We start from the raw sequence: 26219 nt of genomic DNA on the forward strand, positions 1-26219 counted from the left end.
ATACGTGTTTATATAACTCTCACATTTACCTTTATAATTGCCATGAAAGTATAATAAAATTATGCGTAAGCCAGACTCGATTGAATAAATCTTATTTGTTGATTTGTAAATTGATATGATACAGCACGTTTTTCTAACCCCCGAGTTATATAAGCAAAATTTCAAGTTTGTCAAAAAAATGTCTATGGTCATAAAATTATTAGTTACCAAGATAACATTTTGACTCCTGCCCTCCCCCGGGTTACAGCTATGCAGACACCTAGTACTTACTACCTTAAGAAATCAGACCGTTCAAATCTTGCAAGAAATTTAAAAAGACATGATTTTTACAGAAACACCAACCAGTATCAATTGACAGATCACCCTGATGTTTCAAAAATTATAAACTTTTTCTTAGTGAGCTTTTTAATAAATAGTTAGAAAACTGGTTGCATCATAAAAATGCTGGTAAAAATCCAAACAATTCTTTCCCATCTTTTTTTTTGGTGAAAGTTAACCGAAACGAGTTTGAGAATTTAGTTTCAGATCACTTTGTCCGGTTAGTTTGAAAGAGCACTATAGCAGCTTGTTCAGCACGAAATACAGTGGAAATTCATTAAAAGCCAAAAAACATTAATCCAAGTAAAGTTTTATATCAGTAAAGTTCGGCAATTTTTTGCTGCTTTTGCGAAAATTGGCTTTAATAACCTAAATTTTAGTTGAATGTGAGAGGATGATTAAAAAAACGTGTACTGAGAACACCATGTAGCAAAATGTTTCATTATTTTTAATGGTCCTTGAAAATCTATGAAATGTAGTTGTTCCCATTAACAAACTGATTAATGAACCAAAGAGAAAAGAACCAGGTACTTTCTTCAATATTAATGAAAACTCATTCTCCAAAAAAAGTCAACATACCACTCAATTGTATCATTTGCACGAAGAAACTCGATAGCATTAATTTGATAACATTAAAAAAAACAGATTTGGTTTTGACAAAAGTGAATTGTTTAGCAATTATTTTTTAATTTTCTGGGACGCAACTACTTCTTAAATTTAACTAACATTATCCAGCGATGAATGCAATTTTGCAGGAAAGAGTATCAAAAAACTATGGACGGGTATCTCCTAGCCCTCCCCCAATCTGAGTCTGCAATGAGCTCACAGTTTTTCAGTTTGTTTTGGTAGTGTAGATATTATTAGTGGGTGGAGACGGGGGGCGTAAGGGTTAAAATTGAGCGCTCTTAACAAAAAAATATATCCTCAAAAGAAAATATGAATTGAATTTCAGTGCCTGCTGTCCGAAAAATATCTACAAACAATAATCCATCTGATTGTAGAGGACACCTCACTACCCTTTTGTTCTCTATTTTTGCTCTTGTGCTCGCAGTCGACAACTACTTCATTTTCTCCACATACATGGACAACGACAAGTCTGCTACTTGAATAGAATAACAAAACAGCGTTTCAGTTTTGTACAAAATTTTAAGCTAACTTGGGGTCCCGGCATATAATTTGGTACAACACGTTTGATATACACCAAGTCAACATCCGTCCCCCAAATCCGGGAAGGTTTTAACTTGATCCGTTTTTCTGTATGAATTATTAATTCATCTTAACTCGAATTATTAATTCATCTTTTTTTGTCGTAGAGTCATTTCGGCTTCATTTTCGGGATCAAGACTTGGATGAAGTCTACGAGAAATAGTTTAAAGCAATAAATACAATCAAAATTCTTTATAGAGATTCTATTCGGCTCTTCTTTCATTGCAAGTTCTATAAATGCTTTATGAATTGAAAACTGGTGAAGTAATGCCACTTAGGCAAAGTTAAGAAGTTGATGGGGCTCCAAAAATCCCACGTAATCTTAAAAAAAAACATGGTGCTGAATCCGCCTAAAAAAGTTGTAGACTCGGTCGATCAATAATGGGATCTCTTAAGTTATTCAAAAAGTACAAACAATTTGAAACAGAATTTCCAAGGAGAATCTTGCAAACAAACACAAAAAGCGACAGAAAAACACTTGGGAAACTAAATGTGTATATAATTAGCAAAACGCAGTTTTACTTCATATTATCAGTGCCAAACGACGTGAGTTAATTTCGACCTTCTTTGACATTCTGCGCTTGGCTGAAAGGCAATTGACAGGCTATAACCTAACTTGTGCTTGTGTATACTGCTCTAATCGATATGTTTTTGTTCCGACTTTCGATATGAAAGTAACGGAATATTTGTGCTCGGGGTGGGTTTTTTTTTTCTTCAGACAAATTTCGACTTTTTAACTAGCCCTTTTTGACGGAATTTTTTTATATCATTCAAAAAGCATTGTTGTCCTGAGCTTAAATTTGAAACGATATTTCACCTGTGATCATTTTTCGTAAAGTTATGAGGGTTTAAAGATTGCCATTTTGACCAATTTGGGACAATTAACGCGCGATATAATTCGCGCTATTAACGCGTAAGCGGAGGTTTAGTCCGTCTTATAAATCGTTCCAAATTGGTTGAATGAAGCTTATTTGTCATAATTGATTTGTTACAAGAAACGAAATCTATCTTTTTGTTCCGACTTTCGATACGAAAGTAACGGAATATTTGTGCTCGGGGTGGGTTTTTTTTTCTTCAGACAAATTTCGACTTTTTAACTAGTCATTTTTGACGGAATTTTTTTATATCATTCAAAAGGTATTGTTGTCCTGAGCTCAAATTTGAAAAGATATTTCACCTGTGATCATTTTTTGTAAAGTTATGGGGGTTTAAAGATTGCCATTTTGGCCAATTTGGGACAATTAACGCGCGATATATTTCGCGCTATTAACGCGTAAGCGGAGAGTTAATCCGTCTTAAAATCGTTCCAAATTGATTAAAAGAAGCTGATTTGCCACAATTGATTGGTTACAAGGAGCTAAATCTATCTTTTTGTACTTTAAATGGCGTGTGGGGGGATAATTTTCAAAAAAAATTTCAAATTAAAAAAAAAAATTTTAAAATTTTATTACATTTAATTTTTTAATGTTATTACTGCTCCATAAAACCTTAAAAGGCAGTCGGAACATTCAGGGCTTCGCCCTGATACGAGCAGTCTTGTTGTACTTTATATGGCGTGTGGTGGGATGATTTTCATAAAAAATTTCAAATTTAAGAAAAAAAATTTTCATTTTTTTTTATTTCATTTAATTTTTTGAATGTTATTACTGCTGCTCCATAAACCTTAAAAGGCAGTCGGAACATTCAGGGCTTCGCCTTGATACGAGCATTCTTGTTGTTTTTGTTACTAATAGCTCTTAAAGGCTGTTGTTGTTCCAATTTTCGACGACAGTAATATTCGCTAGGGATGGTGTTTTACTCGCACTAGACTAGGCTCCGTTCGAAACCGATCGGTTAAAACTTATCAATTTTCCACTTTTCAAAACAAGAATACTGTTTGCGTGGCTAGTTATTTCGCACTCATAATTGTTCCGAATTGAATTGAACCAAACTAAATTTTTTTCGTTATCAATGAATTCCTTCCTAATCGATTATAGTGTTTATAATGGATACCCGGGTCGAAGTGCTCACTTTATGTTTCGACTTTCGTAGTCGAGCACATGTCAGTGCTCGACCGAAAAAAGAATAGTCGAGACAGGGGTTTCAGTCGAGCACAGATTCGATACATACCTCGACCACGGTCGAGCACGGTCGAAACATACCTCACGCACGGTCAAGCATAGTCGAAATATACCTCGAGCACGGCCGAAATATACATCGAGAACGGTCAACCAGGGCCGAAATATACCTCGCACTCAGTCGAGCGCAGTCAAGCATGGTCGAGCACGGTAAAAAAAAAACGATTGTTTCGCGGTAAATAGGAGACAAAAAGAAATTTTCTTTCATATACAAATAGATTTTTTAACATGTCAAACTCAAATTGCATGCCAGTGTTTCAAAAATTGGATGACAAATAGTTCAAAAATAGTTCATCTCTACAAAGTAATTAAATTGCCAATAGCTCTAATCATTTCATTCTGATAAGAAAAAACATCACAAGATAATACCCGAAAAGCATACATTATAACGTTTAAATTCTGATTTAAATTTTACTCGGAAGTCGAAACATACCCCAATTCAGTCGAGCACAGTCGAAACATATCGTGCTTGGTTCGATTACGGTCGAACACATTATTTTCGGTCGAGCACGGTGGAAAAATACCTTGATTGGGTCGAGCACAGTCTAGTATATTTGTGTCGGTTGAGCACTGTCAAAACATACCGAATTCCGGTAAAGACTGCCGAAACATACCAATTTTTGTTCGAATCGGTCAAAGCTTACCAATTTTTGGTTGAGGCGGTGGAAACCTACAGTGAGCACCTCGATCTCAATCATTATAATATTTTTTTGTCCAAAACTATTCCAATTTTTTAAATTTAAAACACGTTGCGTTAGATTAAGCGTGATATACTTCGGCTCAGTAATTTATATCTTATTTTCCATTTTTCTCTTCACACTTTTCTATGCGTTTTATAGTTTGGCAATGTTTGCTATTTTTTATTTAGCTTCCTTCATCCTATTTATATCTTTTTTGTCCCTCCCACATACGACCTCTCTCATGAGGACAATGAGGAAGCGGTGTAAGCGCGTGAGTGGAGAAAGCGGTTTAGAGTTAAACGGGCGTTTTACACTGAGTTAGACTTAGATTTTGAGTAGGACGTGGAAAATGAAGAAACCTTTGCAAAGTTTGCAGAAAATTTGAAAAAAATTTGCAGTTTATAATCCCAAGTAAAAAAATTATATGGATATATATTAACACAATTTCATTGATACAATTATTTATTAGATTTTAACAGAAAAAAAACAGGTTTTATTAGGTTTAACATTAGATTTAACAGAAAAAAATGATTATAATAGAAATTTGTTTGATTTTAATCGTCTGAATTTGTAACAAAAATGGATTATAAATAAAAATATTCGAATGGAAATATTTTAGGAAGTGTTTTAGACAACACTTTTTCATTTTATTCGATATAGTCCACTTATAATCTAGAAATTGTAGTTTATCAAATTTTCCTTAGAACCTTATCAAGACCAGTTAGGTGGCCGCCGAAACACTAAGAGTTTCGCCCTGATATGCAAGCAGGCTTGTTGTTCCGACTTTCGATACGAAAGTAACGGAATATTTGAGCTCGGGTGGGTTTTTTCTTCAGACAAATTTCAAATTTTTAACTAGCCATTTTTGACGGAATTCTTTTATATCATTCAAAAGGTATTGTTGTCCTGAGCTTAAATTTGAAAAGATATTTCACCTGTGATCATTTTTTGTAAAGTTATTACCATTTTGATCGAATTGGGACAATTAACGCGCGATATATTTTGCCCTAATAACGCGTAAGCGGAGATTTAATCCGTCTTAGAAATCGTTCCAAATTGGTTGAAAAAAGCTGAATTGCCATAATTGATTAGTAACAAGGAGCGAAATCTATCCTTTTGTACTTTATATGGCCTGTGGGGTGATGATTTTTTAATTAAATTCAAATTTTTGGAAGAAAAAAATTTCATTTTGTTTTATGAAATTTTTTTTTAATGTTATTACTGCTCCATAAACCTTAAAAGGCAGTCGGGACTTTCAGGGCTTTGCCCTGATACAAGCAGTCTTGTTAAAATTTAAAATTCATTATAATTATTATGTTAAACTGCTCAAATTCTTTCTTTAAAACTATTTTCGCGTATTAAGGAGAACGAGGATTCTGTATGCTTGTGGTTTGTTTATTGTCCCTTCTGCATACGACCTGATCCATTTCTTGTCCCTCTACCTCCATTTTGGCACTGTAAGTTTACAAATTTACCGTCACAGTACACTCGATGGCGGTTTCGAGCATGAAGTGAAAAATATAGAAATTTTAGCAAACTTCTGCAAATATTTGGAAAAATTATCTGGAGGTTATAAGCACACACAAACAACCATAACTGATTTTAAGCCGTTTTTTTTGTTATTAGATTTTGGTTTCACATAAACAATCGATTATAATGACAACTTGACCGATTTTAAATTTTTAAGTTTGCAGCAAAAATGGATTATTTTTGTCAATATTATAGACGATAATTTTCCATTAGAATCGTAATAATCCTTTATGATTCAGAGTTATTACTTTATCAAGTTTTGATTGAAATTTATTGGATAACAGTCAAGAAACAGTGGCAACACTCAGTTTTTGCCTTAGTATACGACCAGGCGTGTTGATTTTTGATAATTTAGTGATTTCGGTGTTTTGGTTCGTCGCAACTCCTGTAAAACGTTCATAACAGTTGTTAACTAGAGTAGAGCTAGTTTTGTCAGCAGACTGACTTTCTAAAAACGAAAAATTAGCAATAAGTCAAAAACTAAAATTGAAATTGGATTTATAACAGGGATGCACCGGTTTGTCCATTTTTTTTTGAAATTTGAAATTATTGTGCGCAAGTCACTGAATACTTCAGATATTCAACTCTCTAATTAGCATTTTTCAACGGATTTTTTTAAAATAGCCTGAAAACTATTAAAACTTGAGCTTGAAATTAAATAGGTCTCACACACCAGCGACGTTTGTACTTAAGAACACGGGCTCTAAAGAAATGACAAAAATTGGTTTAAAATTTCCAAAATTTTCAATCAACATGCAGTCTAAACGGGGTATTAGTACGTTTCAAAACAGATTTCGCATTTTAATTTTTTGTTCCGACTTTCGATACGGAAGTAACGGAATATTTGTGCTCGGGGTGGGTTTTTTTTCTTCAGACAAATTTCGACTTTTTCACTAGCCACTTTTGACGGAATTTTTTATATCATTCGAAAGGTATTGTTGTCCTGAGCTCAAATTTGAAAAGATATTTTACCTGTGACCACTTTTCGTAAAGTTATGGGGGTTTAAAGATTGCCATTTTGGCCAATTTGGAACAATTAACGCGCGATATATTTCGCGCTATTAACGCGTAAGCGGAGATTTAATCCGTCTTATAAATCGTTCCCAATTGGTTGAACGAAGCTAATTTGCCATAATTGATTTGTTACAAGGAGCAAAATCTATCCTTTTTTTTACTTTATATGGCGTGTGGGGGGATGGTTTTCATAAAGGTTTTCAAATTTTACAAAAAAAAATTATTTTGTTTCATTTCGTTTATGTTTTAATGTTGTTACTGCTCCATGAACCTTAAAAGGCAGTCGGAACATTCAGGGCTTCGTCCTGATACGAGCAGTCTTGTTTGAACTTAAATTTGCGTGCTAACTGAACATTTGCATTGTTTGAATAATAGATTGAATTTTATAGTGTGGTTGTTTTTTTTCTAGCCTTTTTCGAAATAGACAAATTTCGATTTTTCTCTAGTTTTTTAGAATAAGGTTTTTAAACCATGTGAAAGATATTAACGTTCTGAGCTCTAACTTTATCTTTAAAAATTTTTTTACTTAAATTTGTTTGTAAATTTATTGTTCCACTTTCGATACGAAAGTAACGGAATATTTGTGCTCGGAATGGGTTTTTTTTCTTCAGACAAATTTTGACTTTTTAACTAGCCATTTTTGACGGAGTTTTTTATATCAGTCAAAAAGTATTGTTGTCTTGAGCTCAAATTTGAAAAGATGTTCTACCTGTGATCATCATTCGTAAAGTTACCATTTTGGCCCATTTGGTAGTTTTCATATGATAGTTTTCATAAAGGTTTTCAATTTTTAGAAAAAAAAATCATTTTGTTTCATTTCATTTATGTTTTAATGTTGTTACTGCTCCTTGAACCTTAAAAGGCAGTCGGAACATTCAGGGCTTCGCCCTGATACGAGCAGTCTTGTTTGAACTTAAAATTGCGTCCAAACAGAACATTTGCAATGAAAAAATTATGAATTTTTGTGTTTCTAAATTTTTATCAACTAAAGCTACTCCAGACACGTTAAACGGTTGCTTGAACAGTCAGGGATTTGCTCATTCAGGCTTTGCTATGAGACAAATGTTTTAGTTGCAGTTTAATCTGAACTAAAAAGTTTAAGCACATTGGACACAAAACACGACCAAGACTGCTCGTATCAGGGCGAAGCGCTGAATGTTCCGACTGCCTTTTAAGGTTTCTGGAGCAGCAGTAATAACATAAAAAATAAAATAAAATAAAATAAAATGAAATTTTTTTTTCTAAAATTTGAAATTTTTTAATGAAAATCATCCCCCCACACGCCATATAAAGTACAAAAAGATAGATTTCGTTCCTTGTAACAAATCAATTATGGCAAATTAGCTTCGTTCAACCAATTGGGAACGATTTATAAGACGGATTAAATCTCCGCTTACGCGTTAATAGCGCGAATTATATCGCGCGTTAATTGTCCTAAATTGGTCAAAATGGCCAAAATGGCAATCTTTAAACCCTCATAACTTTACGAAAAATGATCACAGGTGAAGTATCTTTTCAAATTTAAGCTCAGGACAACAATGGCTTTCGAATGATATTAAAAAAATTCCGTCAAAAATGGCTAGTTAAAAAGTCGAAATTTGTCTGAAGAAAAAAAAACACACCCCGATCACAAATATTCCGTTACTTTCGTATCGAAAGTCGGAACAATTAATTGTTTGAATTGGGAAAACTCAGTCTAGATTAGGCGTCAATTTAAAACTGATCCATTTTATGTTTATCATTTTCATAACGTTAGTCTGCTTTGCTTAAACGCTTTCTACTATTTTTGCTCCTATTTTTGGAGAACGAGTAAATTATATGCTTTGTATTGGTTTTTTCTTCAGGCAAGTTTTCTACAATAAGCTAGTGTAGTGTTAACGCGGATGAGCTACGCGCTAACCTGAATGCGTTTTGAGCCTATGTTAACTTCTTGTTTAAGCCTTTGAAGACATTAGCCATGATGTTAAAAGCAAAACACGAATTTTATTGCTGCACTCAAAAATGTATTTTTTTTGCTCAAACTTAGATTCTGCGACCTCATGAGAGCAAGATTCTTTACCTCAACAATTAACTTGTATTGCAGGCTTATAAAAGAAACATAGGACTAAACTGAATGAATTCGGTTTGGCATCGGAACTACTTTTGACCTAGCCAGTTTTGTGTTTATACTATCTAAAAGATATTGATGATGGAGCTCACTTTGAAACAAACATTTCACCTGTGTTGAATTTTTCAAAATTTGAATTGGTTAAAAAAGTGCCAATTGTGCTAATTTGGGCAATGGGCGCTTGATGTTTTATTGTTCTTTTAAAGCGTAATTTTGAACCAATCATTTTGAAACTATTTTTACCTTGCTAGTCGCAAATTGCAAAGCTTAGTACTTACATAGTGTACGAGGAGGATATAAAAAGAAAAATATTTTGCTCTGAAATTTTATCAGTTTTTGAGTTTCTCAAAAAATTAAATGTTCCTTAGACCTTAATTGGGTAGTCGGAATATTCAAAGTTTTGACCTGATAAGAGCAGTCTTGTTATCTTTTCGTTTTTTTTTCTTTCATGCAACGCCTCTGCAACTGTACGTCTAGTTTGGCCGTTGTCACACCGGATTGGCCATTATGAGCTCAATTTTAAACAATAAGTTTTGATATTGAACAGATCGCCAAGCAAAACGACAAAACACTCGCGTATCTGATGATTGAATTAAGCCGAATGATTGAATAACTCGGATGAAATTGAGATCGGATTCTTCTTCCCACTGTTTTTTCCAAGAAAGTTATAAAAAATGCTAGTTTGTTTTTGGGATAAAACTCGTTCGATACGAAAAGGAACCTAATTTAGAATTGTTTTGCTTGTCGATTTAATGACCAAACTTCGAAAAACGTGCTTTTCAAAACACTAGGGAGAAAGAGGATTTGGACTCTCTTTGTTAGATGGCAGGGTTAGTTGGGTGAAAAACAAAAATTAAACTTTCCAGATTTGCCCTTTTTGAAATTGAAAATATGGGAGAGAAAAGCACTCGATGGTACTAAAATGTACAAAACTAATGTTTCAGTTGCATCGGCAAGAGAGCAATTTGACGGCCAAAAAGTGGATTACGACTATTTTCACAATAGACTGGTGGCTGAACAAGAACAGAAAGAACTTATCGAGACACGAACATTACAAGAGTTTAAAGGTAGTGTTTTCTCAGATCTTTATTCTCCGCTTATATTTTCTCCCGAAACTATGAACCTCGCGCTTTGAAACTCCCAAAAAAATTGGTTACAGAATAATGTTATACTCAGGGCGGATTTAGGGGAGGGGGGCAGCCCCCCCCCCCTCCCCTCAAGGATTCGAGCTCTCACCAACCAAAGGGTCCCCTCTTTGGTATTATTTTATGGCATCCCTTCGGCGCCAATATATACTAATTTTGAAGTGAAGCCCGCGCCAAAAACTTTTTGGTCAAAATACGGCCCTTATAGTGTTCTGGAGTGCTCGGAATATCAATTTGGTCGACCTACAAAAAGGTCGACAAAACTTTGAAAAATTTTATGAAAATCCGCATCCCCCCTCGAGAAAACCCTAGATCAGCCTCTGGTTTTACTCATCCACATTCATGCGAGCTGATGGAGAAAAAACGGGTGATTTTCAGATATTTTTTCAGCTACTTCAGTAAATTAATGATTCTGTAAATTAATTAATTTAGCTTTTCAAATTCGACCATAATAGGTAGTAGTCTGTTTTTGAAAAACATCGTTACATTTTTCCCTTAACCTTTTATTTTTTTTTTAAAACAGACAGAGTGAATGATTTGCGTACAAAGGTCAATGTTTTTGCGGATCCTATCAAAGACAAACTTGAATCAGAGCTTGATTCCTTGGTCATCCGCGCATTGCGAGAGATGGTGCCTGATTCAAAATTATCTCAGATAAATTCAACTGCGGTCCTCGACATTTTGGATGTCCCGCAGAGCAGCGGCCAAATGATATCTGTTGCGGACACCGTTGAGAAATTGTCACGTGATCTTGAGATGACGGTCGCGGAAGTAGATGCGCTTACAGTAAACATGACTGGAGGTATGGCTAATTAAAGTTGTTTACGGTTTTATTTTTCACGTTTTAATAATCTTTTTCAATGGCAGCACATCCGCGTTTTAGACTGCCTGATTAATTTCGAAAGAGTACTTTAAACTTGTAAAGACAACCTTGGCGCCAAATAATTCATTTTAAGTTGTGGCGGACCAAAAAGCTGTTAACTGTTTTTGCATTCAGCGACAAATTTTATTTCACGGACTTATTCCTAATTTTTGGCAGACTATTTACGAGCCAATTTCATTGAAATCTAACGCGCGAGGTGGATTTTTTCCCGCCCAAAAAACAAATATGCGCACCCATTCGTTATGTTTGAAAAAATAACCGAATTGGATTAGATCATGAATATCATTTGAATGAATGAGACAATGAGATAATGAGACTGAAAATTCACTCCCACTCCTTAGGAAGGAAGACTACCAAGGTCTACGTGGACTTCGATCCCCGCACTGCCCCCTCCTCCAGATCCCTCTCCCCCTTCCTCACAGTGTTTGATGAGATACATCAGACCGAGGGTTGCTTCGAGTGGGCCTCGAATGGAGACTGGACCATACTGACCTTTGACCCCATTGCTGTGGACTACATCAGTGTCCTGTCCCCAAAGGATCATACCTGTTAGTTCACAAAAAATGAGCTAAAGATTACCCCAGATTTTTGATGAAACTTCATCTGCTTTAAAATATATGAAAATTTATCATATCTATGAATTATCATATTTATAAAAATCATCATCTGTTTTGAAGCGGAGTAGGGCTACAAAATTTGTTTAAAAATAATTTTACAAAACAGTTATGGAGGTTTTTAACAATCCGCTCGCCCTAATTTAGTACATAAGATTTTCATCATTATTTCAACATCTAATAGTTGAACCTTCAAAATCAATATATTCTTAATCAGATCACTTAGAAAAATAATTTAACAAATTATAGGTTGAGAATCTCTAAAGCATTTTTAAGGAAAATGGCATTAGGATGACTTTCAATCGATCAAAATCTTGTTTTTTAGACGCCGAGCTAAGCAATTAGTTGTTTATTGAGGTGGAGGATCATAAGTTGGCCTGTTTAAAGAAAGGATGATATACACAGCTGATATAAAACATCCGGACAAAACGATCAAAACTTGGAAATTAAAACGCATTTTTCTCAAACTGGATTAGTTTAGGTGAGAAAAGACAAAGAGAAAAATTGCTTCCAATTTTAACAAGGTTAATATGGTGTATTTTTTTGCGAATTTTGAACTCAATTTTAGCCCAAAGCCGATCCTTTTTGGCTTTTTAGGTCAATCAAAAGTACCCCGAAACTACCTTATCAATTATTGATAAAATTGACAAAAGTGGGCTTCTTATATAGTCCAACAAAATTTAGGAATAGTAAACTTTCTTAAAAACTGTATAAGAAACATAATTTTCAGAAAATTTTCAAAAAATTTTCTTTTTTTTTACTATTTTAAATTCCCTATTTTATTTGAAAAAATTTCAAAAGCATTTTAACGATTTTTTAAAAGTTTATCTCTTTTAGGTATTGTTGGGTTACATAAGAGAATCTTTTTGATATAATTTTGTCAGCAATTAGTAGGGCCGTTTTTGCGTAATTTTCGAATGACTAAAAACAGCCAGAAAGGGTCGGTTGCGATCCGTTTTGACTGGATGTTTTAAATCATCACTGTAGAAACTTTTTCCAACTTATCGGAGCTCAAAATTGAAAAAATTGAGAAAAATAAGCGATAAGCGCAGCCAGCCGTAAGAGCGAAGATTGATGAGAACTTTCGCGCATTTGTTTTTTTTTGCGCATGAGAATAGCCCCGAAGATGTTTATCTGATCCAATTGGTTATGCGGTCCCAAAAGCAATAATAATCAACCAAAGTAATATTAATCTAACAAGCTAAAAGCTATCAGATGTTGAGGGGACCAAAATACCATTATATGGGCTCTCCTCAAAAACTCCAAAATTTTCCAAAGGTTTTGTTTCTCAATGTTACAGGAAAACTCGAAGAGTAGACGTGAAATTTCAATTTTGAAAATTTAGTGGATCGGCGGCTGCGATTGTTCTGCACAAAAATTCTTTTTTTTTTCAACAATCTACACTTCCGAAACTTCTTGATGATGATTTTTGGCATAGCTAACTTTCAAAAAAATTTGTTGTTACTTCGACATTTTTCAGGCCAAATTTGCAAAAACTGTAGAGCACTGTTTTTTCCGCATCAATTTAAAGTTTCATTTTTGCTGCAGTTTGTTAGTGTTAGTATTGATAAAGTTATCAAACAACCTAAACATTTGAAAAGTTTTTTACAACTCAATATCTCACATGCAAACTTACTGACAAACAAAATTTATGTATCTCACGTTGAAAATAAAAAATAATACAAAGCATTTAGGAAGCACAACTGGAAAAAACGGGAATTATGCTGCGTAAATTAATGAAAGCTTAAGTTATGTGGCCAGCAGAAAACTATCTAATTACCAGGTTCCATCATTGATTTACTTTAAGTACAAGGAAGCTACATTTTTTTTTGATCTGGCAATCACAAAAAACGGAAATGAAATGCGTTTTCCTCGACGCGATTTTATTTACCTCGCCAGGACCGACCAAATTTTCATATATCACAAACTTTATGTCCCTTAATTTCCCAGAAAATTGTATGAAACTTTCGGAAAGTGTATGAAGTTGTATCACTCGCAAAAAGTTTTTATGTCTTACATCAAAAACGTATGACAAGCAGTGCTTCATGCATGAAGTTTGAATGTATAGATTTTTTCTATGAAAAAAATTTAAAATTTTTGTAAGTTCTGAATTGGAGTTTTGTCCGAAAAGACAAAACCTAGGGCTGAAATCTTATAAAGTTTTATACAATTACTGTCAAAAGAAGTAACTTTTTGTATGAAGCTAGAAGCTTCTACCTTAAAAAATACAGTGGTGAAAATAAGGGATTGTTTTTTAATTTGGCATATAATTTTAATGGCATTTAATCAGCCACATCTTAGCAAACAAATCAACACATGTAATTGAAGACAGGCAAACGCATTTCGGTGAAATACTTGAATAATTTGTGGGTAAATTTTAGAGTGGACTATGTTATGGACAAAATTCTTAAAATTTTACAAATGATATTCAAAAGTTTGTTTGAGCATAGAAGACTCACACACAATTTTGTCTTTTATTTCATGAAATTATGCTTGTCATATAGTTTTTATACAAGTAATGCTTTTTAATGATCAAAAAATTTTAAAAGCGTCGAGGTAAAAATTTTGTTTTAAACGTCTTTTGTATGAATAATTGAACGCCAAACAATTTTTAGACACACAGTCTGTTTTTTTTGTAGGCAAGTTCAACCAGGTCAGAAACTATGCAGTTGGTCTTACTTAAAATGGCAAAAATTGCATTGAACGCAAATTAGGATGCCTATTTTTTTTTTAAATTTTGTTGTTACTTCTACGTTTTTCATGTCAAGTTTGCAGTCCAATATTTTTAACTACTGTTCTAGAATTGCATTTTAGTTGCAGCTTACCAATATTAGGATTTCTGAGCGCAAAATTTCATCAAAAAAACTAAACAGTTTGAAAAAGTTTTTACAATTACATATTGAAAAACAAAAGTTGTTCGTTTATCAAGTTGAAAATAACGCAAAGCATTTACGAAGCTTGATTGATAGAAACGGGAATTATGCTTCAGAATTCAAGAAATGCTCAAATAATAGAGCCAGCAGAAGACTATTGATTTACCAGGTCCCATTTTTGATTTACTCAAAAGACAAGGGAACCACTTTTTTTGTTCCAGACGTTATCAAAAAATCAAATTTAAATGCGTTTTTTATTAACGCGGTTATAGTTATCTCACCGGGTTGACCAAAAAAATGGAAGCATAAAACTTTTACTAAATATTTTAATCATTAACTCGAGAAATTTCCGTCCCGCGTTTTTCTATAATCTCTTGCGTACAGAAGGAAACCTTTAATTTTTCATATGTTTAGCATTTGTTTTTAATGGCCCGTTTTTAGCTATATCTTAGCACTTAAAATGAACAAAAAACACAAAAATTTTAAAACACAGAAAACGTTTTGGTGTAATACTTGGATACTTTTGTGCATAATTCAAACTGCCAAGCTACGTTACAGACAAAGAAATTTATAATTTTATATGCACTGTTTCATTAAAATGTTTTTTGAGCAAAGAAGACTTCAACAAATTTTCACTTTGTTTTCTTTGCAAATTTGCTTTCCATACAATTTTCATTCAAGAAAATTGTCTGTTTTTTTAATGATTAGAAAACTTCAAAATCGTCGAGAAGACAAAAAAATTTGTTTTAAAGGTTTTGTGTATGAATAAATATATGACAAACAACTTAGACACTCAATTTTTGAAGTTGTGCGGTAAGCAAGTTTTTTTTTGTGGGGAGGTTGAACCGAGTCTGAGAAATTTTGTATTTGACTAGGATTGCCGCGGTCGCCAAATCTGAACCTGGCAAAGTTTGATCCTTCCGTTTCCTGGGTCACCGCGCTTGCGCCGTCTCAACCTTGGTCGCAGCAGTCGCGACGGAATTTCACTATAATTGAAGTCGGGAAATGGAAATGTTTGATGGGTATTGTCGCGCAGATCGCATATGTTGCTCGAATTGGTTGTGCCGCTGAGATATCAGGTCGCGCCTTTCGCATCATTGCATGGTCGCAATGGTCGCGCGGTCTCCATCACGTTCGCGTAATTTTTTTACTTAGTTTTCCGGTCGCGAAAGTCTACAAATGACAAATTCGGTCGCGAAAGACGGGATAAAATCGAATAATTGTCGCGCCGTCTCCACTTCGGTCACAATATTCGCAAAAAATTTTTTTGCTGGTGAAAGTCGGAAATACCAGTTTTGGTTGCGAAAGTGTGGGTATATCAAAATTTGGTCACCAGCTTCTGGGCATGCCAAAAATTTGTCGCGAAAGTCTAGACATAAGTCGTGGATCTCAACCCGTGTCAAAAGGTGGTGTCGTTGTATCTCGACAAAAAATGCTCTGAATAAATCCGTTTGTCAAACTAAGTTTAACACTGAAGAGTATGGATGACACAAGAAAAAACAATGGCACATTGATCAAATTTTTCTTCTGTTCGTATGTTAGATATGATTTTGCTTAAATTACTTGAGTGGCTTACTTTCTAATAATACAAAATTTAAAAAAAAACAGCAGAAAAATACTGAGAAATCGTTCAAAACTTCAGTTTTTGTTTTTTATTTCTTTGAAAAGTTACTCTAATCAGAAACATTCGTTCTTTTTACTAATCAACAGTTTATTTTTTGAGGGTTTATTGTTGACACTGTGACCTAGAATTACCGGCCTTCCTATAAACGGTCCTACATTGGCGATCACTGTATACTATACGCTTGCACTATGAGAATCAACCCAATTGCACCTCAAAAAAACAAATGAAGATAGAATTTTTGCCCCTGGTATTTTTTCATCAGTTGCAGGAGGCAAAAATCTCCAAAGAGTGTTTTCATTTTTTAAAGAAATTGTTCATCATGCAGAGGACACGTAAGAAAAGATGTTTACTTTAAAAGATAGTCCATGCTTTCGTGGTTATAACAAAACCTTCAAGAGTTTTGTAAGATCTTCTAAGATCTTGCAAGATTATATAGGAAACCTAAAGGAGTGAATCTTGTAAGACTACAATCTTGATCAAATATGGTTTCTATCATGTTTCAATACCCAAAAAGTATGAAAAAATTTTTTGACTACTCCTAAAATGCTGGAAAAGAGTGAAGCCTGGCTTTATTTTAAATTCTTTTCACATGTCCTTCCGATTGCAAGAAACAGAAAGAAAAATAATTGTCGAGGTCGATGAAAAAACGGCTCGGAACAACATGTGTTATTTGCGCATTTCCTAGCTTTGCTTTATTTCAGGTTTACTCTGTTTACAGATGTGAATGAAGACATCCAGCTGGAAGTGTGTAATGGCATGGACGTCAATTACCCAAGTTGTAGACAGTGCCAGAAGCTAGGGGTATCTGGTACTGAGCCATTGGCCAGTGTTATGTGTGGTTTGAATGGACACATGATCAAAATGAGGAGTTCAAGTATTATCAAACTATGCGAGATGGAAGTATATGGACACTTTTATCATCAGTAGCTACTTGGAAGAAAACTCAGATTCCCCCTCCTTTCTGAAATCCCTCTCCTTTCAAAATTTTAAGATCGATCCTATCATCAGTATTCGTATTAAAAAAATTTCTAACCCTCGGTTGAAGGCGTAATAACTTTCTATTTTTAAATTGAACTTTTGGGTTTAGATTAGGTGGTTTCTTTATTAAGTGGTTTCTTTACTTAGATTTCAGTTTCTTGACATACAACTTCGTGAGACTTGAAATTCTTACGTGAAAATTCAGAGGGGGCCGAAAAAACGAAACTTTACTAAAAATAAAAAGTCTTGGTTTTTGACTGGACTTCATAAACAGTGGCAATTTATAACAAGGAAAACCGGTTGCTGTGAAGTAGCACAGAATGTTCCGACCACATTTTCAGAAAAAAAAGAAATATAGTCAAATAGGCATAAACAATTTCAATGGTCTTCGAAAAATAATTTAAAAAAAAAAAATTTCTGAACTTTTTTTAAAGGTTTTTTCAACTTTTTGGATTAAAAATTTTAAGTTTTGAAAGATTTTTTTATGCAGAGAACACCTTAATGAAGCTTCTAAAACTAGCTTTTAAAAGTAAAATCAATTTTTTTTCCCACCTAATTTTCTAATTTTTATATAGAAACGTTACTCGATCGCTTTACGCCCACGAAAGTAGACGAAAAATTGAAACCTTTAAGCCGGTTTTTCTCGAGTATAAGATTTTTTAGGAAATTTTGTTCGAATCACGACTAGATTAATAAGGCTTTAAAATGATATACCTGTACGCTGATTAGTTGTGGTACCTGATTTTGCATGGAAAACAATAAAGTTTCAATGGTCTGAACAAAAATTAGAAAAGAAATTCAGTGTAATTGGAACAAATTCATCTTATCTTTTTTGAAGTTTTAAATTTTCTATTTCACATGATACAATTCTCTCATTACAATTTTTGTCATTTTATGTTCAACATCTTGTCTGGTGATAAAAAGTTTCATCAAAGTGAATTTTGTTGAAATGAGGAAGCAGTTACTTATCAAAAAGTTTTCAATAGGTGACGTGTTTGCTCCGTTCCATAAAAGAGTACAATGGTTAACCTTTGAATGTTTTGACTGCCCTTTCAATCCGTAACGAAAAGTTTTTGTGAAAAAAAATATTGAAAAACTATAAATTTTGGACAATATCAAATATCAATTGTGAAAATTTGAGTCATACGAAACTAATACGACCGACTAGCTAGCCTCTAGTCAATTTGGATTGATTTTGTTGCGCGGGATAAACCGACAAACATAAATATTTCGTATTAAGTTTTCAGCATTATGAATAAAATCTTCAAAGCGCGCATTGGCTATTTTCAAAGTCCCATAACTTTGCAACAAAATATCGGAGGTAAAATATATTTTTATACTTGACTTCAGGGAGTCGATATCTTTAGTGGGGTATAAAAAAAAAACTTTTTTAAAAACTATTATCTCACTACTATTTATCTGACAATTTATTGTCTTATTATGTTGCTACTATTATTGACTATATTTTTTGATCGCCTAAAACTTACTGAATAAAAAACTACCCCAAGTATAAATATTCCATTTTCTTTGAATGTCGGAACAAAACTAGAGCCAAAAAATTGAAATTTCTTCAAAAAGGTTTTAGCGAACTCATAGCTTGTAGCCACAACCAGGTGATCAAATCAAAATTACCGGAGACGTTTCGAAGAGTCTTGATTGGTGCCTTCTTAAGCGACGGTCAATAAAAAATTAAACTTTTGTTGATAGGTTTTTACTCACGTGTATGTCTTCATGCGCTTTTTACATCACAAACTTTTCTCATCCCATGTCGAAGGTATGTTTCTGCAGGTTGGTGTACTGCCGCAAGACCAATTTTCTCTCAGAGTGGCGGGTTGATCCCAAGTGAAGTGTTCCAGTTTTGCAGAGCATGAACACAATTTTCCGGGGCTCACGCTCGATTCTACTGTTCTGTCAAGTTGGCTCTGCAACAAAGGGCGAATGATAGCTTGAGCGAGTGTTCGGAGGTAGGCTCTGCGATAATTTCGATTTTTGTTGAGTGATATTGGGATGATTCCGGCTGTTGCATAATGAGAGCCTGAAAAAATTATTTATAAGAAAAATAATGTCTTTAATTTTTTTGAAACTAGTTGTCTTTAAATTTTGAAAACTTTTTGTTCTTTTTGCAGCTGGGACTTTGCAGCAGTTCCTTTTGACCGTTAGTAACCACCAATCAGAACGGAAACGACCTTTCATTTACTAGATGTATTTTGACTGCTAGCACTTAGTTATCATTTGTTGTCAGTAGCGGTGTCACTCTTGAGCTGAATTATCTGGTCACGCTACGTTCTTTTCTAAGTATCGTATCGTCTTTTTTAGATGTGAACAAGAGACCAAAAGCGCGCGCTCGTTTTGAAACAATAGTTAAAGTCCAAATGGTCTAGTTCGACGACCCGCTTCCTAAAATTTTGAAAAACCGTCTTGTAAGCTGGTCTACCAATTTTGGGACAATTATTCAATCCATGAAGCTACTCAGATGAGCCGGTTCGAAATGTCTTTTGTTTCGTCTGGTGACTCCGTTCCAGGGATGTAAAAAAATATATTTAAAAAAAATTTTTCAAAAAAATAAATATATTTATATTTTTGAGGAGAAAAATAAATATAAAAATATATTTAAATGTTTCCTGACGGGGAGAAAAAATTCTGAACAATCATGAATTGATGATTTCATTAACAGTTAAAACACAGTTCCAAAGTGTTTTATTAATGAACAAAAATATTTGCGTGTAATAATAGTCTATTACAGTCTATTCAAAACGATCGTGGCCAATCAGAATGCAAGCGACGCACGATTAATCCATTCGAGTTGAGCTAGCTTAACTCGAATGGATTAATCGTGCGTCGCTTGCATTCTGACAATAGAATTGTCAATTAGCCAAGCCAAGCCAAGCTTCAATTATTGGCCGAGTTATGTTGGAAACCTGCTTTGCAATTCAAACAATAATTGTTACGAAAAATAAATATATTTTATTTTTTGAATTGGAAAATAAATTATTTAAATGTATTTATTGTCAATATATTTAAATACAATATATTTTTTTACATCCCTGCTCCGTTCAAAGGGTATTTTACACGGTTGCCTTTCTTCATGCTCGTGCTGTGGGTTCTAATGTGATTAAGCGGTTTTTCATTTTTTTTACTCCCAGGGTTGGAACTCTTAGTGCAATGTCCATATCCATTCAAAAGTTTGAACAGCAATCCTAGAAACCTCTCTTTTTTCCCGTCTTCAAGTGTTCTGACAGCACCACAGTGCAGAAATGACTAACCCGTAAAATCATTTGTCACAAATTTGACGGCAGTAATGATGGATTTGACCACTGTTGATGAGCGGATAATGCCGCTGGAAGCAAAATTTTTCCCTACAGCAAAAACTCTGGCATTAGCACAATGAAGTTAAATAAAAATGATATTTATCGCCCATTTTGTCAGTTGTTTGATTTCAAAACCTGTCGACGTTATTAATGAACTAGCATACAGAGTTTAGTTGATGTCATAGTTGAGACGAGCGGTAACTTTGTAGGTAGTGCGCCTCCTGTAAAAACCTTCGGCTGTTAATGTATGTTCAGCTATTAGTGTCAATTTGTTCGGCTGTCTAAAAGGTTGTTTCGTACTTGTTTTTGATACTGTTGATTCATTAACACAATTCCATATTTCATTTACAGGAGTAAAGGGTTCTAACTTCTGAATTTACCAATACGGAAGCGAAGTTGATACGGTGGTCATTGTTTGGTTCACTTAATTTTACTTCTTTTGCAACTTTTTCAATCCAGTGATTCAAATTATCAAAGCATTGTTCGTTTCAAATGAACGGAAAGCAAAAAATAATTTTCTTTTATCGCTTTGGGTACTTTTTTTCCCACACATTTTTTAAAGTTGGTTTCCAGGAATATATGCTGTTGAATTATGAAAGTCTTGCTTTTATGACGTTCCTAAATTTTATCCATTCTCATGCTATGGCTGCACAATTTTCTGGAACACCGGTTATAGTGAGTTGCTTTCATCAGAGATTTGTACGTTTTCAACAGTAATGGCTGCTCTTACAGAATATAAAGGCAGAGAATGAGAGAACCCTTTTTCAACTGTTTCATTTTATTGAACGGGCAACGATGTCTTCTTCAATTTCCCTTTTATTGTTCCGACTGTCGATACAAAAGTAACGGAATATTTGTGCTCGGGTTGGGTTTTTTTTTCTTCAGACAAATTTCGACTTTTTAACTAGCCATTTTTGACGGAATTTTATAATATCATTCAAAAGGTATTGTTGTCCTGAGCTTCAATTTGAAAAGCTATTTCACCTGTGATCATTTTCCGTAAAGTTGGGACAATCATTTTCCAATTTGGGACAATTAACGCGCAATATAATTCGCGCTATTAACGCGTAAGCGAGATTTAATCCGTCTTATAAATCGTTCCAAATTGGTTGAACGAAGCTTATTTGCCATAATTGATTTGTTACAAGGAACGAAATCTATCTTTTTGTACTTTATATGGCGTGTGGGGGGATGATTTTCCTTAAAAATTTCAAATTTTGGAAAAAAAGTTTTCATTTTGATTTATTTCATTAAATTTTTTATGTTATTACTGCTGCTCCATAAACCTTAAAAGGCAGTCGGAACATTCAGGGCTTTGCCCTGATACGAGAAGTCTTGTTGTTCCGACTTTCGATACGAAAGAAACGGAATATTTGTGCTCGGGGTGGGTTTTTTTTTCAGACAAATTTTGACTTTTTAACTAGCCATTTTTGACGGAAATTTTTTTATCATTCGAAAGCTATTGTTGTCCTGAACTTAAAATTTGAAAAGATATTTCACCTGTGATCATTTTTTGTAAAGTTATGAGGGTTTAAAAATTGCCATTTTGGCCATTTTGACCAATTTGGGACAATTAACGCGCGATATAATTCGCGCTAATAACGCGTAAGCGGAGATTTAATCCGTCTTAGAAATCGTTCCAAATTGGTTTAAAGAAGCTTATTTGCCATAATTGATTTGTTACAAGGAGCAAAGTCTATTGTTTTGTACTCTATTGTTTTGTACTCTATTGTTTTGTAATCTTTCAATAAAGTAAAGGGAGCAAATTTCAATATAAATAAACAATAGTGTTTCGCAAGATTTTTCAAAGATTTTTGAATTGAATAATTTATGCACAAATTAGTTTTCAAAATTATAACATGCGAAATGCATGCGGGACCTGTCTATCATAGTTGCTTTTTCGAGGGACCACTCTATCATAGTAGTACCATTGGTGGCGTGTCACGGAGCCGAATACCCGGATAGCCGAAAAATAAATTTGTTCCCGGATAGCCGAAAAATAAACTCGTTCCCGGATAGCCGAAAAATAAGTTCGTTCCCGGATAGCTGAAATTTTGGTTCTACTTAGCAATTACCTCCCGTCTGCCCCCTTACCCATTTCTTAATCGGGGAGGGGGGAGAGATTCGTTACTAGGTACCATAGGGGTGAAAGAAATTCTACAAACTTACTTAAAAACCTTGTTTTCATTGTTTTCATTACCCTTTCTCTACCCTTTGTTTCGGTACCCTTTCTCTACCCATCCCCCCCCCCCCCCACACACACACACACACTTAGTCCGATCATTCTTCCTTCCCATGCCGTTCCCCCTCCCAATTACTTCCTCTGACTACCCACATTTACCCCCACCATGCCCCCCCCCCCGTTTTTGGGATTTTTTGAAAAAAATTTGACCAAAAAATTCCGTTTTTCAGCGCGTGCTCCCCTTTAAAATTAGCATATACTGAAAAATTTTAGGCTTTCTCGGCCGAAAATGGATACCATAAAACATACCAAAGAGGGACCCTTTGGTTGTTGAGGGGGTCAAATCCCTGTAGTAGTCGGACTTTTGCTAATAATTAATTCAATGAGAGCAAAAGTATTAACCAATCAAATCTCTTAAAAATGTTCGGAATTTTGTTAGCTATAACAGGCTGCGCATTTTGTCCAATCAGAATGCGTCTCAAAATTTTCTGATTTAATTTAAATAAAACCGGAGGTATTTAGTTTTTGCGGCTATCCGGGAATGCGGCTCCGTGGGTATGCACCGTACCGGTGACGTCCCATTTGTACCAACGGTCATTTGTACCAAAATGAAAAATCGGTCCCATTTGTACCAAAAAAATTCAACTCGATTTCTGATTGGTCGAATTGTGAGCCAACGAATTATTACATTAATTTCCTACTGTTCAAACAGAAGAAAACTAAACAGCAGAATAGTGACCACCGCAGTCGCGCCAACGTGTTGCGAGCTTGCCAACAGAGGGTAGGACTCTATACGAAAATTAGAGCCGGTTATCGCCGCGAAGCGACCTTAACCAAGAGCTTAAAGTAGTCGGCTTAATAGTCTTAGGCCAATTGAACATTTTTGGTACTAACGCGATTGATTTTTTATTTTGGTACAAATGGGACTGATTTATCATTTTGGTACTCGTGAATACCCACCCACCGTACCATTCGGTCTAATGAAGGTAACTTCAAAAATTAATTAACTAACCTTGAGTTTTTTTGGTCCGACGAATTGACCGTTGAAGAATTCCACAGCCTTACTCGCGTCTTCCGCCGATTTGAAATTGACGAACCCGTAGCAAAGTGACTGGCCAGTTATTTTATCCTGCACTACTTTGGAATTTTCCACTGGCCCCACTTGAGAGAAAAGTAGTCGCAATTCCTCTTGAGTCATGGTTGCCGGCACATAATTTATTATGAGGTTCGACTCGTCATAGTCAACCGAACTGCTTGTTGACTTCGCGGGCGAAACTTCGGGCCCGATTAGCTGAGAATTCGGAGTCGTGTTTGTATATAACGCTTATTATGGACTAAACTTGTCTAAATTTTTGAAAAGCAACGTTTTACAGATGAAAAAATAATGATTTGAGGCTTGTAAAGTTTAAATTTCGGCATGAAGTCCCTTCGGCTTGAAGTCCCGTCGGCTTGTTGTCCTAGACCCAAATTGGACCAATCAGAATTGTTCACGCCTAAATCGCTTTTTTAAAGGAAATACATTCAGTTGATCAACGTTACAAACGGCAATGTACAAATGTACAATGTACAAATGTACGATCAATGTACAAACGGCCGAACAAAAACATTCTGCAATCTTCGTTCAGGAAGGATCAATTGTTTCGAGTTTGTTATAGGCTAGAAAGAAAGAAAAGAAAGAAAGAATTTATTTCTCCAAAGTTATAATAAAACATCAAAATAGACACAGCATCAAAATAAATAACTCGGAGAGGACAGACAAAAGGCACATTGAGCGCCCACTTATAGTCTACCCGGTTTACATCAACAATTCAGGTTATTTAAACAAAATAATGATAAAAATAAAATATATTTTTGATTTTTTGATATTTTCATTAAAAAGGCGATATTTCGGATATAAAAAAACTATTGTATTGGGGGGCAGTCCTTCTATTGAAACACTGTCACCGTTGTTAGAGAATATAAATAACTGTGGAAAAAAAACAAAAAAAAACAAAAAAAAAAACAAAAAAAAACAGAAAAAAAAACTAAAAACAAAAAAAAACAGAAAAAAACAGCGATATCTCGAAAACTACAAGGATTTGGAGGCTCATATTTTTAGGCTGAGATTTAGTCTTTTCTTAAAGTTAAAAAAACTATACGAGAAGCCAAAACTTCGAAATAATGGTTATAGAGGATTTTCGCAACAATTTTCGAGCAAAAATTTTAGCTTGAAATCCTTCTGCTTGAAAAACTGTCTGCTCAATGTCCAGTCCAAAACTTCTTTGTCACCTATACGGCGACGGGTGCCGGACATCAAGCCGACGGGACTTCAAGCCGAATCGTATGATGGGCTTTAGGACAATGCCACATGCAATTGCTTACATAGAATTTCTACGAAATCTAAACCCCATAAACTTGAACTGCTCATTTTACATGTAGAGAAGCTAATTTAACGTCTTAATGTCTTGTCTTAATCGCCTGCCGTTTTATTTACCAAGCACCGTACTATAAACTGGCGTCCGGTCAATAGGACGACAGCTGGTTAAGATGACTACCGCTTTTGGTGGGACTTTAGACGACGGTACACGCAATTCTCCACATTGCAATTCTAGGATAATTATAACGCTCAAGTTTATCAGTTCATTTCAACTTTTCTAGTGCTCATTTGTCACCTTAACGTCATGTCGTGTTATGTACCTATCTACCACATAATAATTCAGAGGCGGATTGAGGGGGAGAGGTAGTCTTAATTTTTCCGCCCAAGAAACAGTACTTCAACAACTTGAGCTGAACTATATGATACCTTGAATTGTGCTAACTTGAAACGAACCCCCATTTGAGAAAGAATTAAACAGTTAAGTATATACAGTTTGGACGGGGGCGTTAGACAGTGCCGAAGTTAGGGTTACATGTCAGTATTTAGACAGCCGCGTATTCATACTGGTCAGTATTTAGACAAATACTGTTTCAACCAATCAGAATCGAGACAAAGAAGAAATTAATAAATAATTATTATTTATTTTGGATTATTTATGTTTTTTCTCGATTCTGATTGGTTGAAACAGTATTTGTCTAAATACTGACCAGTATGAATACGCGGCTGTCTAAATACTGGCTGCACTCCCGAAGTTAGAGAGTGCCGAAAAAGGCGGGAAATATTGGAACGCAATTTAAGAGGCTAGCTTTTGGCGGGAAAATTAATAATGACACTTGAAACTTGTTCAGACTCAATTTTGGCGCCAAAATCGATGAGCAAACAAAACTTTCTTTTCTTTTCTCAATTAGTTCACGACAAATAAACTTGTTCAGACTCAATTTTAGCGCCAAAATCGATGAGCAAACAAAACTTTCTTTTCTTTTCTCAATTAGTTCACGACAAATAAGTCAGTTTCTGCACTCTTTAACAAATTTTCGGCACTCTTAAACAAATTTTTGTTTTCGGCACTCTCTTACTTCGGCACTGTCTTACCCAACCGTTTGGACCAACCGTTTCATTTGTTCCCCAGCACGATTTAGGGGGGATCCTGCTGGGGAACAAATAAAACGGTTGGTCCAAACTATATACTTAACTGTTTAATTCTTTCTCAAATGGGGGTTCCAGTGAATCAAAATGCCTGTTTTTCCAAAATTGACTTCGAGGACAAAGTCAATTCGAGGACAT

General features: G+C 34.7%; 1 protein-coding gene and 1 long non-coding RNA gene across 2 annotated transcripts in view; both read right to left on the reverse strand.

Moving 5' to 3' along the window:
* Positions 1–26219, reverse strand: part of LOC134854897 (uncharacterized) — a 582728-nt gene that overhangs the window by 546411 nt on the left and 10098 nt on the right. The window lies entirely within an intron of this gene.
* LOC134854619 (uncharacterized) lies at positions 11449–23849 on the reverse strand. Its single transcript, XR_010164419.1, has 3 exons — positions 23592–23849; positions 18809–19124; positions 11449–11546 (listed from the first exon to the last, which is right to left on the reverse strand). It is a non-coding gene; the product is annotated as an uncharacterized LOC134854619 (long non-coding RNA).

The sequence above is a fragment of the Symsagittifera roscoffensis genome, chromosome 9, assembly GCF_963678635.1.
Source record: "Symsagittifera roscoffensis chromosome 9, txSymRosc1.1, whole genome shotgun sequence".
NCBI classification, from domain to species: Eukaryota; Metazoa; Xenacoelomorpha; order Acoela; family Convolutidae; genus Symsagittifera; species Symsagittifera roscoffensis.